The sequence below is a fragment of the Vicugna pacos genome, chromosome 6, assembly GCF_048564905.1.
Source record: "Vicugna pacos chromosome 6, VicPac4, whole genome shotgun sequence".
Taxonomy (NCBI): domain Eukaryota; kingdom Metazoa; phylum Chordata; class Mammalia; order Artiodactyla; family Camelidae; genus Vicugna; species Vicugna pacos.
The window spans coordinates 6,156,784-6,173,192 of NC_132992.1; the positions used below are offsets into that span (position 1 = coordinate 6,156,784).

The following is a 16,409-nucleotide window of genomic DNA, read 5'->3' on the forward strand; positions in this document are numbered from 1 at the left end:
ACAGAAACATTGTAACTGACTGTACCTCAATTTTAAAAAATCACCAGTGATTAAAAAAAAAAAAAGGATGCTGTAAAGTAAATTGCTGGAGGTTTGGGTGTGAGGTTGGATATACAAATCTTACTGTTTCCCCCTCTTTCCTTAGGATTATGGCCAATAGAAAATCTCTAGGTAAGTGGGTATCAAAATAACAGTTTTATTAGTAACCAGGGAAGCAGCAATAATCCCTAAGGCAGGGCTCTCTTGTGTCAGCTGCTGGAAGAACAGGACTCAGAGCTGACACCAAAGTAGAGGACTCTTCTTCCCCTGGACAGACAACTAAGGACTTGTCGGTGGTAACAGCTGGAATCACAGAATTCTCTCTGAGTCCAGTTCCCCAGCTAGCTCCATGGACTACTGGCCTGTCTCACTTACAGAAAGGAGAGAGTAAAGGAGGCAGGCACTTGGCCCTGCCCTGGATGAGTTTACCACATGGAGACAGGAAGCTAAGGAGAGGTCAAGTGAGCCTGCCCACAGGAGCTGGCCCTTAATGATTTAACTCTGCCCACTAGCAAAAGAGAACCCAGTGTTGGGCCTCACCAGAAAAGCTGGCTCTGCCCACCTGAGCAGAGTGGGTGAGAGTGGAGAGAGGAAATGGAAGCAACACTCTCCAAGGGAGAGGAGGGGGGACGTTCTCTCCACCGTTTGCCGCGGGAGGAATATGGAAAGGAGGATGGTGTCCCCCTTTCCCAACGTACATCAGCATGAAAAGAACACTCATGACCTATGATTCCTGTATTATTTATATTCTCATATATAAAATATAACATGTTATTACTCAACCACAAAAAATAATAAAATAATGCCATTTGCAGAAACATGGATGGACCTGGAGATTGTCATTCTAAATGAAGTAAGCCAGAAGGAGAAAGAAAAATAACATATGATATCATTTATATGTGGAATCTAAAAAAAAAAGACAAATGAACTTATTTACAAAACAGAAACAGACAGAGACATAGAAAACAAATTTATGTTTACTGGCAGGGAAGGGTGGGGAAGAGATAAATTGGGGGAGTTCAAGATTTGTAGATACTATTATATATAAAATTGGTTAACAAGTTTATACTGCATAGCACAGGGAAGTGTATTCAGTATCTTGTAGTAACCTAGAATGAAAAAGAATATGAAAACGGATATATGTATGTATATGTATGACTGAACTGTTACGCTGTACACCAGAAATTGACACAGCATTGTAAACTGACTATACTTCAATAAATAAATAACATAACATAAAATAAAATGTAACATATTTTAAGTATATGTTCTTTATATATACTTTTTTTTTACCACTAGCATTCATTACTTTTTAAGAGTAATTCAGTTTAAAAAGTACCAATAAAAATAGTAACATTAGGGGAAGCTGGGTAAAGTGCATACTGAAACTCTCTATACTATATTTGCAATTCTTCTGTACCTTTTAAATTATTTCAAAATAAAAAGTTCAAAATATACTTGCCTTGCAAACACTATATAAGATGATGGGGAAAACATTTCATGTCACAAACATCTTTCAGTAAACTAGGTATACATATACTTTCTGTCCTAGCCTAGCTGGAGTAGCAGGGGTTGAATTTACCCACCAACTTAAAACTGGATGAAATACATGAGAGCATGATTTTCAAGACTTTGGACAAAAGGCAATGGAGGCCAGGGATCTCTGAGAGCTGGGAAACAAACCAGGTGAGCCTACCATTACCCCAGCTTACTGCAGAGAGTGTCCAGGCTGCGCCACAGGAAGGGGGGGCCCCGGTGGAGGCTTGGCGGTCTCCCCGAGCTGAGGAGATGGGGCTGGGAGTTCGGTGAGGCCAAGGTGACTAGGTTTCACAGGGCAGAGTACCAGAGAGGAGAAAGTGAGACAGGCTGGGACCTGGGGCCCTTTGCTTCAGTGCTTGCACCTGGACAAACATCTCCTGGAGCAACAGAATACAAAAAGACTATGAGGGACTAAAAATAACTGCACGCATGCACAGTTGGGGCCAATTGTGAACAACAGGATACAAAAGACCAAAAACTCAACTGCCACTTCTGAGGTGCTGGGAGCAAAAGCAGGGTGCCACCCATGATCCTTGCACACAGCACCACTAAGGGGGTAGGTGACCCTTTAACCACCCTCCCTCCTGGCCTGACCCATGGATCTGCCCCTACCCTCACTGCATATAAGGGACCAGCTCACCCCCACCCAGGGAGAGAGCAAGGGAATCTGTTACTTGTTTTCGCTCCCTCTTGCTGCAGCACGAGTCCCAATAAAGACCTTGTCTGAATTTCTCCTCTGGTCTCTTATCAATTTCTACTCTTTATGGAGTCCAAGAACGCTGGTCAGCAACAAAAGCTGCTCAGAGAGAAAAATTCAGAGATCTAAAAAGCAGTCAGCTGAGTAATGAACATCACATCCCCAAGAAGAACTACCAAAGCCAAAAAAAAGAACCACCCTGAAGGATTAGAAGGAACAATCCTCGAAGGTTACACAGAACTGAAAATCGTGCTTGCTCCCACAAGCCAGACTGAGAAACTCATAATTCACAAGGCAATGATAGGATGCACAGGGAGATTTTGCCTTAGTAGTAGGGAATAATTAACCCCAGGCTGAGTCCTCCAGATCCACCTAACACATTATAAAAGCAAGACCCAAAAGCATCCAGCTGTTTTCAAGTAACTGAACCTTGCGCCAGAACAAAGCTCAAGAATATTTACAGGAATATAAAAATTGCCAGTGCCCAACAATGTCTGGCATCAAATAAAAAATCATCAGACATGCAAAGAAATGGAAAAAAAGATCCACACTGAAGAGACCAATCAATCAATCAAACTGACCCAGATGCTCAAGTTAGCAGAGAACAATGCTGAAACAATTATTATAACTCTATTCTATATAATCACAAAGCTAAAGGAAAGGCTGAACATGTTAAGTCGTAACATGAAAAGTATAAAAAAGACCCAAATCAAACTTCTGGAGATGAAAACTACAATGTCTGAGAGTGGATAAATGGAAGATCAGACATTACAGAAGGAAGACTAGTGAGCTTGAAGACTTAGCAATAGAAACTATCCAAAAGGAAGAGTGGAAAATAAATTAAGGGGTCACCAGTGAGCCATGAGGCAACTTCTAACAGCCCAACATACGTGCAAGAGGCGTCTCCAAGGAAGAATGGGAGAAAGTTGGGAAACAGATAAAAGTTATTTGAAGACGGAATGGCCAAAAATGCTCTAAATTTGATGAAAGCTATAAACTCAAATGTCCAAGAAGCACAAGGAGCATGAATAAAGCAACACCAACGCATGCCACAGTCAAATTGCTCAAAACCAGTGAGAAAGAGAAACTCTTAAAAAGCAACCAGGGAAAGAAGATGAGCTACGTACAGGAAACAAAGATAAGGTCAGCAGTCAATTTTCTTTGGAAACAATGTAAGAAAAGAGTGGAGCAACATCTTTTAAAGACTGAAGTGGTTTTTTTTTTTTAAATCTTATCCTAAAAGCAAGAATTCTATATCTAGCAAAAATATTTTCCAAAATCAAAGGTGAAATAAAAACCTTTTCAGACATACATAAGCTGAAAGAATTTTTCACTAGCAGAACTGCAGTATAAGCAATGTTAAAGGAAGTTCTTTGGACAGAAGGACAATGACACAAGATGGAAATATGGGTCTCAGCAAAGGAATGAACAGCACCAGGGAAGTTAATTTCATGGCTAAATAGTTAAGACGTTAAAAATTATTTAATTCTTCTTAAAGGACATTTGACTTTTTTGAGCAAAAATAGTAACAGTGTATGATTTTGTTCATATGTGGAATTTAAAAGAAAAGAAAACAAAGAAAACAAAACAAAAAGTAACTCATAGACATGGAGAACAGACGTGGTTATCAGAGGGGCAGGCGGTTGAGGGATGGATGAAAGGGGTGAAGGGAGCCAGCTGCACAGTGATGGGTGAGAACTAGATCTTGGGTGGTGATCACTTTGTAGAGTATGCAGATGTCAAATTATAACGTTGTACACCTGAAACTTACATAATGCCATATACCAGTTGCACCTCAGTGAAAAATAAAACCATGTACTGTGGGGTTTATAAAATGTGTAGAAGTTAAAGGTCTGACAGTAGCACAGAGGCCAGGAGTGGAGAAACGGAGCCATTCTGCTGCGAAGTTCTCACACTTCTGTGAGGTGGTGTAATTCCCCTCGAAGGTAGCCAGGATGGGTTAAAGTGTGTACCATGTGGTCTCTGTTGGGACTGTTAGCAGAGGACAGATCAGGGTAGGAAGACCCAGGTCTGAAGCATCCGGGATCAGGGCCAGGGGGAGGGATGGGGGCGGGAGCTGGACCACACCCCTGGTCAGGCGGCGCTGCGAGGCAAGGAGGCCAGAGCCAGCTGTGCATAAACCACAATGTCTTAAGACTCAGAACTGAACTTGGAGTGGCAAGGGGGTCCTTTTCAGTATTTCCTCTCACGGGCTCTCCATTTAGCATTCATATGTGTTATTCCAGACAATAACCAAATAAGCTTCCACATTCCTAGTGGATGTCGTAGTTTATTTGATTTTTTTTTTTGAGGCCAAATACCACAATGTCATAAGGTAAGACAATCAGATCGAGGAACTGTTCTGTGAGATGCAGGAGCTGGAAAGAATAAACACTGTGAAAAGGCATGACTCAAAGACCAAGTCAGCGTCTACATCGAAAAGACCAAGTTCCATGAAATCAAGTTTAATCAAGAGCAGCCTCCTACACCCAGTGAAGTAACACAAAGGAGCCCACGACTTCCTCTTGGTATGTGAGGCTTCTCCGCGTATAATAAAGCATCTAGCTGGGAGCATGGGAAGAAAGTCTCACTTCCATTCCACTGAAGAAGAGTCCAAGGCACTCGGAGAATCATTTGCTCAAGGATATGCTCAAAAATTAGAATCACGTCTAAGACTCAGGTTTCTTATAGACTTACAGACAGAGTAAACAAACTTACAGTTACCAAGGCAAGGGGATGGGAAGGGATAAATTGGGAGTTTGAGATTTGCAAATATTAACTACTATATATAAAATAGATTTTAAAAACCAAATTTTTTCTATATATTCAGTATCTTGTAGTAACCTATAATGAAAAAGAATATGAAAACAAATATATGTATGTATACGTATGACTGAAATATTATGCCGCACGTCATAATGAAATTGACACACTGTAACTGACTATACTTCAATAAAAAAAAAAGAAAGAAAAAGACTCAGGCTTCTTGCCTTGTGGTTCAGAGTTCTAGCTATTTTTAAATTGATGGATCTTTGAAACTTTTTAATGAAGTACAATATGTGGGCAGAAAAGTGAACAAATAAAGGATCAGAAACTGAACACACCAACAGACTAGCACACACACCAAGAAGCAGAGTATTCCAGCCCCTGAAATCCCCTCCTGCCCCTTTCCAGTCACTATCCCCACAAACTAGCCACTCTCCTGACATCTAAGTGCATTGAACACTTTTGTCTGCTTTCGTCCTTTCTAGAAATGGAAAAATAAATTTTTGCTTCTGTTTGCTTTAGCTGAACACTATTTTTGTGAGGTTGATCTGTATTTTTGCACACCCAATACTGAGAGCATTTGAGTAGTTCCCAAAGCTAGTTACAAAGAACGCTGTCATGAAAATTCTTCTAGGTGCCTTTGATGAATAGTCACACACAATTCTGTGGGATACACACTTAGGACTGGAACTGCTGAGTCCTCGGGTACGTTATGTGTTAAGTTTTAGTAAATAATGTCATCGTCAACTTTAAGTGTTGGCTATCAAAGTTTACAAATCACCTGACTATAAAATATTGCATTTGTTTACATCTGGGCATCTGTCTCGTATTATCAAATAATTGTCTTCTCTTCTTAGCTGGATCAGTGGAGAGCAGCCCATGGCTTGAACTTCCTGGATCTCCTTTGTGCTGGGAATGTGGGGCAGTTACACAATATCTGTTATATAAATACTTTCTTATTGAAATGTACAAAGAACTACACGGACATGGTTCTGCTTCTAGGAAACAGTCACTGACTCAGACACACATGCGAAAGACAGAAAACATCAGAAAGAATAACTAAGCGAAGATGAATTTAAAAACTTGAGACCAGAGATCATGGCCCGTAAATCTCTGCCCCCTTCACAGTACCGAACACCATGCCCCACACTGAGCAGGTGCTCGATGTATATTTACCGAATGAATGGAGTCGAGATAGGAAGATCATCAATTGCTTTTGCCACCTATAGCTCAAAGGCAAGTGCACTTAGAGATGGGAAAACAAGATGAATATAGAATTGGGTAAAAGTTGGAGGAAAACATGCATTGACCAAACTCATATAAAACATTTCGTATAAGGAAAGAAACTTAAGTGTTTTATTCATTTTTCTCTTTCCAGAGAAATCCTGCTCTCTTGCCTGGTCCTAAACAATGTAACACTGAAGAACAGACGTGTTTCAGGGGCTGGAGGTTAAACTTGATTCCTCAGAAACTGGGCGCAGAGGGAGAAGCAAGATTTGAAAAGTGTCCTTAGCACCAAAGGTAAGTGCATCTCTCTGAGAGACCCCGACCTTGAGGACACAAGGGAATGTGGAGGGGAGGCTGATGGAGGGTCTGACCACTGGCACAGGCTCCAGTTTCTACGAATCAAGGATCAGGTTCTGTCAATGTAACAACAATGTTCACAGAGACAGGCTGAAGTCCTAAGAAACAGATGAGGTGGTGAGGTTTCTCCTGAAAGGGATTTTAGAGAAAAGAAGAGCTCTGAAAAGAGATCGGAGCTTGACAGCGTCTTGAGTCCCTTGATAGACCCTCCGGCCGGAGCAGACTGAGGGCAAGTTACACAGACGTGTGCATTTCTGCTGAGGGGAGCGAGAAAGGAAGTGTCTTTCATCCATTTCGAAACCAGGTAGAATGAAAAATAAACCTCTGTGAGTGATGCTCACAGCGTGTTTTGACATCTCACAGGAAATCAAATTTCTGCCAAGGAAAAGCCAAGAGTTTCTGGTTGGAACCCAAAGGGCTTTTTCAAACTTCTCATTAGCAAGCCAGATGCTAATGTGACAGTTCTCACCCACTCCGTAAACCACAGTGTCTCCCCTGCCTTAAAACCAGAAAAACCCAAGACTTTCTAACTGGAGAAAGAACTCAAAGAGGAATATCACAGCTCTCCTGCAGCCAAGGATGAGAGAAGCAGCCCCTTCTCAAGGCCACTGTAGGCAGGTCTGCCCAGCCTAGTCCCACGTGGGCTTGAGAGAGAAAGGAAATGGGAGGAGGATGGGGATGTGGGGTGGAAGGGGTGGTGGAGAGAAAGGAAGACACGGCTAGGGAAGGGCTAGGGAGGTCAGAGGCAGAGAAGAAAATGAATGTTTACTGAGGACCTACTCTGCCAGGTTTTTATATAACGTATCTCATTTGAACTCTGCGAGGTAGGTAATATTATTCCTCTTTTTATGGGCAAGAAAATCAAGGCTTGCCTAAAATCACACGGCCAGTTCCCTTCCCTCTGGGCAAGTGGGCTATGGACGGCTTGCTCTGGCCCTCTTCTGGCCACACCACTCTCTGAGAAGAGCCCCAGGGGCAGGGGCTGTGCCTACCCAGAGCCTCAGTGCCCACGACGAGGTACCTGGAACCCTGGAATTCCCTGCCCAGAGGCCCCAAGCCTTCCTTCAAGGCCCACATCGCCCTCTTCCCGGGGTTTATGCTCCTGAAGGGGTGCTAGGACGTTGATGTGTGTACCCCCAGGCATCAGGGGTGACCAAGGGGGTGCTGTCAGCAGGGGTACGTGGGCCAGTTGTCTGCACACATGCATGTGACTGCTCCCATGATCCAAGACAGGTGGGGTGAGAGTGGGAAGAGAAGGATGGGACAGGCAGACAGGGGAGGAGGCTGGAGACCGGGTCTTCTCATAGTATCAGAGCAGAAGCCCAAAGGAGTCTGGGAATTCTTCCCCAAAGCTGGCCTTCCAGTATGCATGTATGTATGTGTGTGTTTATGTATGTACACACACACACACACATATTTTAAACTCTTCAATACTGAGACATACAGCATGGCGGCCTGCATGTGAGCTCTTGCCTGGCTCCCGCAAATGTTAGTGGTGGGGACCCCGATAGTCGATAAAGATAAAGAGCTGGAGGTGGTGGGAACCAAACCGAGCTCTGTTCAACGCCAAAGGTGAACGCTTTCAGCTGCCCCTGATGGCTGGGCCCACACAGAAGTCAGGGACAGGAATAAAACTGCAGAGTAATTTATGGAAATTGTCTTATTTCATAGAAATGAGCCCTGACGATTTCCCATCACAGGTCCCGAACTGTTAAGAACGCACTGCCCTTGGAAAGCCACCCACCTTTCTGGGCTCTGTTCCCTCCATTGGGAGATGAAGTGTCTGGATGACCAACCTCCAAGGAGTCCTTCAACCTGAAGACGCTAGGCGTCTAAAGAATGACGAAACCTGTTTTCCTGATTGTCCTGAGGGTCTTAGAAATAACACTACTACTATAAAGACCATGATGGTGAGAGGAATAAAATGAACAGATCACCTCAGGCAACTGAAGGGCCTGGCTTTGGTGATCAGTGTCTTGAAAGGGCAGGGGACGGGAGGCTGCAGTAGGAAAAGAGGGTGGGAAACTGAACATCTCAGAGCCATGGAAACGAGAGGCACAAGGGAAGCTCTTGTGGTGGCCGGGGCCCTGCCTGCTCCCTTTGTCTCTTGGAGGAGAAGGAGCAGGGCCAGGGGCAGACTCTGGACAGGAGGGAGCACGTTTGGGCCCCTGGGCAGTAGGAGCCCAGGCTGAGGGAAGGGAGGGGCCAGGTCCCCGGTAGGGTGGGACTCTGACCTGCTGACCGACTCCTTGCTGTGGGTCCTCCCATGGCGGGCTTGGGAGCAGTGTTCCCACCTCTTGACCTCCATTACCCAGTTCTTTCCCTCTCCATGGAGAATCCCGCCTCCCTCTCCCTTCAGGCTGATGGGCTGTTCCCTATGCATTAGCCTGAAGAGGCAGGTTGGTGCTGAGCTCCTCTGGGGCGGGGGGGAGGGGCGGGGGGGGTCTCCCCAGGGAGATGCACTGGTCCTTTGTCCCCTACTCTGAGCCACTGGTCATCATCCCCACACACAGTCTCAGTGCAGAGGAGGTTGGCGGTCCCCCACGGGCCTGGGTCCTGCTCCTCAGGTGTGCCAGGGAGGGGTGTGGCTTGGGAACTACAGACAGAAGGACCTTGGGCTGTCGAGCCAGGGGACCCGGGGTTGATATCTTGCTCCCTTGCCTACTGGCTCTGCTCTCTTGGGTGAGATTCTGAATCATTCTGAGCCTCAGGTTGCCTCATCCATAAAATGGGTATAATAATTTTCTATCCTATAAGGTTACAAGGAGGACAAGAAAATATATTCAAAGTGTCTAATCTAGGGCCTAGTCCAAAAGGGAGATTCTTTAAATATGATTGCCTACTTCAAGCACAAACTGTAAATAAAACCTTCCATCTTGAGTCCAGCCCTCTGCTCCTGAGAGAATCTTCGTGATTTCTTTGAATCACGCAATTTAGCACTGAATAAAACACACATTTATTTCAGTACTGAATATTAAGGTCAATATTGCCTTTAAAAATAAGTAAAATCATGTGTACAGATTTCTTCTTTCCACACGGCCTCGACTTGTACTGTGAGTCTTCCCCTAGAGCAATCCTGTGGCCTCTAGATTATGCTCCTGGCCTCCCAGAGGGTTCTTACATCTCACCATCTGTTTTCCTCCACTGGACTTAAGCATCTACACGTTACTTGTGGAGAAAAGCTGGACATATAGGCGGTGGAGGAGACAGGAAATCAGGATTTGTGTGCTGGGGAGAAACACTTCTGGCTCAAGTTGGTAGCACCTGGCCTTCTCTCAGGCAGCACCCACCCTTCGGCTGCAGACTTTGCTAAATCAGACCCTGGATTATCAGAGCAAAGCTCAGGCGACATGCAGGCAAGAGCCTTGGTTACAGCAGACAGAGAGGCAGGCTTGGGGAGCATCTGCTGTGCAGGGGTGCTATCTGACCTCTAAAATGAACAAGCCGTATGGTACGGCCCCTGCACACAGCGGCACAGTTGGGCAAGGCAGGGGTGTAGGGGGCTGGCTCAGGGTAGGATAACTGGTGATGGTACCAATCAGATGAGACTGAGGCCACTAGGTGCAGCTGTGCAGGCTGTCCACTGCACAACCCGGGTTCCAGTCTCTAGACTGCTGGGCCTGTAGATGGTGTGTACTGCGGCTGGGCCTTGCACTAGCCCTTGGATAAGTGCTGTGACTGAAATATGCATAAAGGGATCTAGGAACAAAAGAGAGAGGGCCACGGTTTCTGGCTCCGTGTGTGTGTGTGTGTGTGTGTGTGTGTGTGTGTGTAACACGGGGAGACAAACATCAGCACCAATTCTATCAATACCTCCCCTAGACCTTCCTTCCACATCTCCTTCTTCTCTATCTTTGGAAAAAATTCCCACTTTTTGACAGTGTATCATCATTACTAGAATAATTCTTAGCCCCATAATTCTTTGACACACATAAGACTTGGCAGACTTACAGGAAAATGAGGTCATTTTACAATCCTTGTAAATGATTGAAACCCATGCTTTCTATGATGCTCAGCAAGGCAGGAAAAGGGGAAGGGGGGAGTAAGCTGGGACAGTCTCCTCCGTCAGAAGCACCCCAGCCAGGAACCTCTCCTCCCCTGGGGAGGTGTGATGGACAGGGGCCTGACTGTGAGAGGGTTTCACGCCATCAATAGGAAGCCTCTGCACCTCCGTGCTGGGAGGATGGCTGGGCCAGCCTGCTCGGGCCAGCCTGCTTGGCACATAAAACCTGAGTGAGCTTATTTTAGAAAGACATTTAACACTGAATGCCGTGGCTCGCGCATATCTGGAGTGGTGGGGGCCAGCCCATTCCAGGAGGTAGAGCAATCAGGGTTGTCCCAGTGACATTAGCCATTGTGGAATAAGCTGAGCGGTGCTCACCCCACCCTCTGGAGCTGCCAGTCCACATTCTCGCAGGACAGCAGATTAGCAGCTGCAGGTTCCCTCCCCACCACCTCCACCTCCACCTCCCAGGTCTGCAAGCCACCTTCTGCTAGGACTGCCTTTGAGAAGCAGGGCCTCCCAGCACAGCAGAATAGTCTTCGCTTATACAACAAACTGCTTCTTGATTTAAAAAGATAAAAGAAACGCCCCTGGGGTCTAATCCTTCTCAATGGGAAGTCTGTCTTGCTGGTGCTTTATTTTCAAAGTAGCTCCCATGTGTCTCAAGAGAGGTGAGCTGGGGGTAGAGGTGTGGTGTCCTCTGTGAGGATGTGAAAGGAGACCTCTTTTTGGTCTGTTTGAAGCTTTCCTGTTGTTGGGTTCAGAGGTCTGCCCGTCCAAGTGCAAAGGGAGAGGGGGGGTTGAGGGCCACATGTGGGTGTTGAGAATGCCAGGGTTTTGGTTCTACCTCTACTATTAAAAGCTCCGTGGTCCTTGGCCAGATCCCACAACTTGTCTGCTTTAGCTTTTTTTTTTTTTTGATTTGTTAACATGGGATCGATACCCATAGGGTCAAGATATATAAGACAAACTACCCACCAGGGTACTGTGAAAGCTAAAAGTGCAATAAGATTATTATTTTGCTGTACCATGTTGGACTATTTTTCCTTATGAGCCCTACTACCAGTCCACATGATTCCTGTGAAAAGTTCAATAAACTCATCCAACTAATGTATATTAAGAACCTATTATGTGCCAGGAATTGTATTAGCCACTGAGAAGATAAAGATGGATATTATAGGATTTCTGTTTTCAAATTTACTGAATCGTAAGTCCTCCACATGCACTTGTGGGCTGCATATCCGTGAGTTAACGAACTGACGGACATTTTGCTTCCATCTGCCTGGGGATTCCACACCACACATAAAACCACACACCTACACACACCTGTCTTTACTCCCTTCCAGAACTGAGGCCCTGTGGTGACTGCTCCTGTGCTGCTAGCTGGGGCGGGGCACAGAGGCCGTCTCAGATCACACAGTCAGCAGGACACACAGCCTTGCGGATAAAATAGAGGGTTCGGTGCTCTTCACGTAAACCATGAAGGGCCTCAGAGCATTGTGGGCGACCTCAGTGGGAACCAGTTACACCTGGGTTTGAGTCCCCGCCCTGCTGGTTATTGGTTTTGTGAATCGTATTACCTTCACCAACACTGAGCCTCAGACTCAGGGTAGAGAGTCGGGTCCAGCTGAAAGTGCTCGCCTGAGAATCCCCAGAGAGCCACTGGAGGAGGAACCCCCTGGGCGGATCCCTTCACAACCACCTGGAGAGCGTCTTAACCTTGCTGAGAAATAGTGGAAGTTGATCACACATTCACCCCGCAAACATTCACTGGGCACCCCTGCATGCCGGGCCCTGCTCTTTACATGTCCAAGGGGCCTGCCCTCCCGGAGCTCATCCTCCACGCTCAGCGCCTCTTCATCAGAGGATTCCTCCCAAGGACACCAGGGGCCTTGAGTCCCAGACAAGCATGTTGACTCAGCCACGTTCTTCTGACCGGGAACAGTTGCTTGAGCTTCATTTCACAGACACTGCCTGGTTTGCACTGCTGTCTGACATCTGGCAAAGAATTAGGTCACGATTTAGATCTTAATCCGTTCCTGGTGTTTGCTTTCCATGTGCAATGACTGCTTTCGAGTTGCCCCAAAAAGAGTGTCTGTGAGGGTTCAGTTCCCCAACAGAAGGGTCTCATCCACAGCTGGGAGATGGAACGCCTCTCTCGTCTGCAGCAGCAGGCACGTGGGAATTAAGAAGCCCATGGGTCCTTGTGGAGACACACAGGGTGGGGCCTGGCCAGACGCTTCACCTGAGGTGGGGCCCAGGCGGTGCAGCGGAGAGCTGGGTTTCCCTTAGATCCTGCTGCCTTCCAGCAGCCCCCGCTCTCTGTACCTCAGTGGCCTCATCCCCCAAGGAGACTGTCATTAGTTCTACTGGCTGTGGGATTTTTTTCCTTAATGGAGACACTGGGGATTGAACCCAGGACCTGATGCATGCTAAGCATGCACTCTGCCATTGAGCTATACCCTCCCCTTCCCCCGCCAGCCAGGGGATTTTGATGAGAACCAAATAAAGTAGCAAGGATTCCTTGAATAAACACACATGGGCAACATTTAACAATAACAAAAATGACATCATATCAGGACCATCTCACCATCTGTATGTTAATATCACATTTAGGCTCACTTTTCCCCAACCATTCATTAGTTTTCCTTCGCGGAGAAAATGGAACCTACAAAACAGTGTCTCTGGCCCAGACTGCAGCCCCGCACTTGCGACTATGAAAACAGGGAGAGCGAGGGAGACAGAGGAAACACGTGGGGCGGTGGGGAGGGCAGACAGGCAGGTTTTGCTCCGTGTTATAAACAAACCATCAGCCTTCCTCTGAGGCGAAGCCAGTCAGGCCAACAGTCAGTCTAGCCTGGCTGACATGCAACGGGGTATTCGCTTCCAGCCAGGCAGGCCTGGAGGACGGTGACGGCACCTTTCTTCATCCAGCGTGATCGTAGGACTGGCTCTCCTAAGACACGCAGGGCCTGACCTCCCCCTAGAGCCCAAGGGGCCAGAGGGCCGGCCTGGGATTGGGTAGCCTGGGGGCTCTGCTCCCTCCAGGGCTCCTGGTGTCCCACACAGAGGGCTGAGCCCCTCGCACTTAACTCTGAGACAGTTCAGCCAAGGCCTGCAGCGTGGGAGGCTGGTCAGCTTCCCCGAGTGCAGGCCTGGAGCCTCCCGTCCTTTCTGCCTCTCCCGTGAGGAGCCCACAGGTGAGGATCTGTGATCTGAGGGGGCCAGAGGTAGAGCCTGCTGAGAGGTGATCAGCAGCGGGCAGAAATCAAAACGAAGGGGGCTGACACTTACTGAGTGACTTCACGTCAGGCGCCTCACACTCAGGGCAGAAGAGGCTAAGGGTTACGCCCCCTGAGATCACCTGGCTTCACATGCTGGCTCTACTATTCACGTGCTGTGGGGCATTGAGCCAATGACTTTCCCTCTCTGGGCCCGGTTTCCTCTTCTGAAAACTGAGGAGGAGCAGTTGGGGACTTGTGGCCATTGAAATGGACTCTGGTTCACTTAACAAAGGGGCACTGCAGGGCAGGGAGTAGGTGGCTCACACAGGAGGGGCTCTGTGGCCGAAAGCAGGGCTCAGACACATCAGGCCCCAGAGTCACTCCCGGGATCCCGGAAGCCAGACACAAACCCAGGCCATGGGGATGAAATCAGGCTCTCCCAAGAATCCAAATTCTGGCAGACAGAGTCCGACTGGTTTTTCAGGGTCACAAGGCCACCCTTTGGCTAAGAGACGCTACGAGACAACCCCACCAAACTGCACACAGCAGGAGAGAGATTGTTCTCAGGACAGACCGGGCGCAGCACCAGAAGGAAGAGTGAATGGCTGCTGGGACCAATAACAGTAGAGAAATCCAATGTAGTGGCCAATGACATCCACCAGTAGGGTTATCGTGAGGAAGAAATGAGATCCAACAATAAAGCACTAAGTACAGTGTCTTGTTCGTTGTAAGGGGTCAACACGGTTTAGCTGCCCTATTACTCACCTGAATCCTCAATGACTATGTGAAGAATTGCCCCCATTTTACAGAGGGGAAACTGAGACTCCAAATGGTGAAGTTACCCAAGGCTGCCCCAGGGTCAAGCAAGATTCTGATCCCAGCACTGCTGGCAGAGGTAACTATACGAACAGCAAAACCTTGTGCAAGGTGAAAATAAGGGACACCTTGTTCAAAAGTCAGGAAAAACATTCCATTAAAGGAACTAAAACAGAAAGCTTTTCCCTTTCTTTCCGTGTCTCTCTCTAGAGTCTTGGTGTTTTTGTTATTTCATGTCATTAAATTAAAAATGTAAATTATTAGCATTCATTTTACTGGTTTTAAATTGTGCAATACCAGTTCTAAATGCAAGTAAGAGCATTTAACTTGGATGTGGAATCACCAAATCACCAAATCAGCATAAGCGGTTGACTAATCTGGAGAAGTAACAGAAGATACGATGTGATTGTGTTCCTCCGATGTTAATGCTTCAAGAACGCCACTGAGTTCTTTCTGCATTGGAAGCAAGTTCTGATTTGACTGGAAGTGTGGTTTCTCGGGGTTTTCAGTGTCACAGGCATAACACTCTTACCTCGCACTCTTGCTGGGTCTCGCTGCATTCCCATGCATCATGGGCCCCCTGGAATTCTGTGCTCACAGGGACCTGGAATGTCACGTGCACATGAAGCAGCTCGAAGCAGCTGACACACGTTATGCTGGGGTCTCCTGTGTGCACACATCTCTGCTCATGTGCATTCCCCATTGTCCTTTGGACATCGCTCGCAAAACACGAGTTGAAAGATAAAATAAGGGCCTATAGCAAAAGAGAATATGAAAAGGAATATATGTGTACAACTGAATTACTAAGCTGTACACCAGAAATTAACACAACATTGTAAACCAATTATAGTTCAATAGAAGAGAAAATGATTAAGAAATTTAGGACAGTGATGGCAGAGTGTTAAACCAAGGGCAGGGCCCTTCTGAACTGGCCCGGCTTGCCTCTGACCCCAGAGCCTTGGTTTTACAATACACATACCTCTGACCCGGGAGCTGATATCCTCTTCCTCCACTGGGTTTGCTTTCTGTTCTATGAGAGAAACTCTGAGTCTGCCACTAGGACCCAAGAGCTGCGGGAAACCTGGGCTAAGGGGAAACCAAGCAGGTGGACGCCGCATGTCCAGGAACTTCTCTGCACACAGTGTGGGGCCATAGGGACGGACACAGGACCAATGTACTCTCTTATGGGCCGCAGTGTCCATACCAAGCAGGGTATGGTGAGGTATGCAGACACAGGACTGCAACTGGAACTTTCATTCTCTGAGTGCAGAGCTCAGGTTTATCTGTCCAGTTTCACTTGCTGAGAGACCGAGGGATGGAAAGGATTGGCATCCCACAGGTAGCTGGGTCATGCGCCACCAGGCTGCAAGTGGCTCCCAGGACGAGCTCTTCCGGGCATATTAAGCACCCACGTGGTCTTGGGCCCAGAGCAGAGCCAGGTGCCCTGCCTGCCGGCCCTTCCTCTCCAGGTCACTCCTCCAGCTCCATCTCTTAGAGCATCTTGTCCACGCTGGCTCAGTCAGCTCAGAGGGGCTCACCCAGGATGCCCCAGGGGCCTGTGGCCAGTTCTGAACACTTCTCCATCAGCCACCCCCACCTCTTTGGGATTTCCAGTGGCGAGAGAATCTCCCCATCCCCACAAAACTCCACCTCACTCAGGTGCTTCTTGTAACTTTACTGGTAACCCAGCACTGTGTTTTTCTGAGGAGCCACTGGAGTGACCAGCAGACCCCTTGATGGG

The 16,409-nt window shown here is 47.2% G+C and overlaps 1 long non-coding RNA gene across 1 annotated transcript in view; it reads right to left on the minus strand.

Annotated features, from left to right (window-relative positions):
* Positions 1-11,811: 11,811 nt before the first annotated feature.
* Positions 11,812-16,409, minus strand: part of LOC140696774 (uncharacterized) — a 35,631-nt gene continuing 31,033 nt past the window's right edge. Inside the window, exons 2-3 of the long non-coding RNA XR_012073268.1 lie at positions 15,201-15,422; positions 11,812-12,626 (exon numbers count right to left, since the gene is read on the minus strand). This is a non-coding gene — a long non-coding RNA (uncharacterized lncRNA). The remainder of the gene's footprint in view (positions 12,627-15,200; positions 15,423-16,409) is intronic.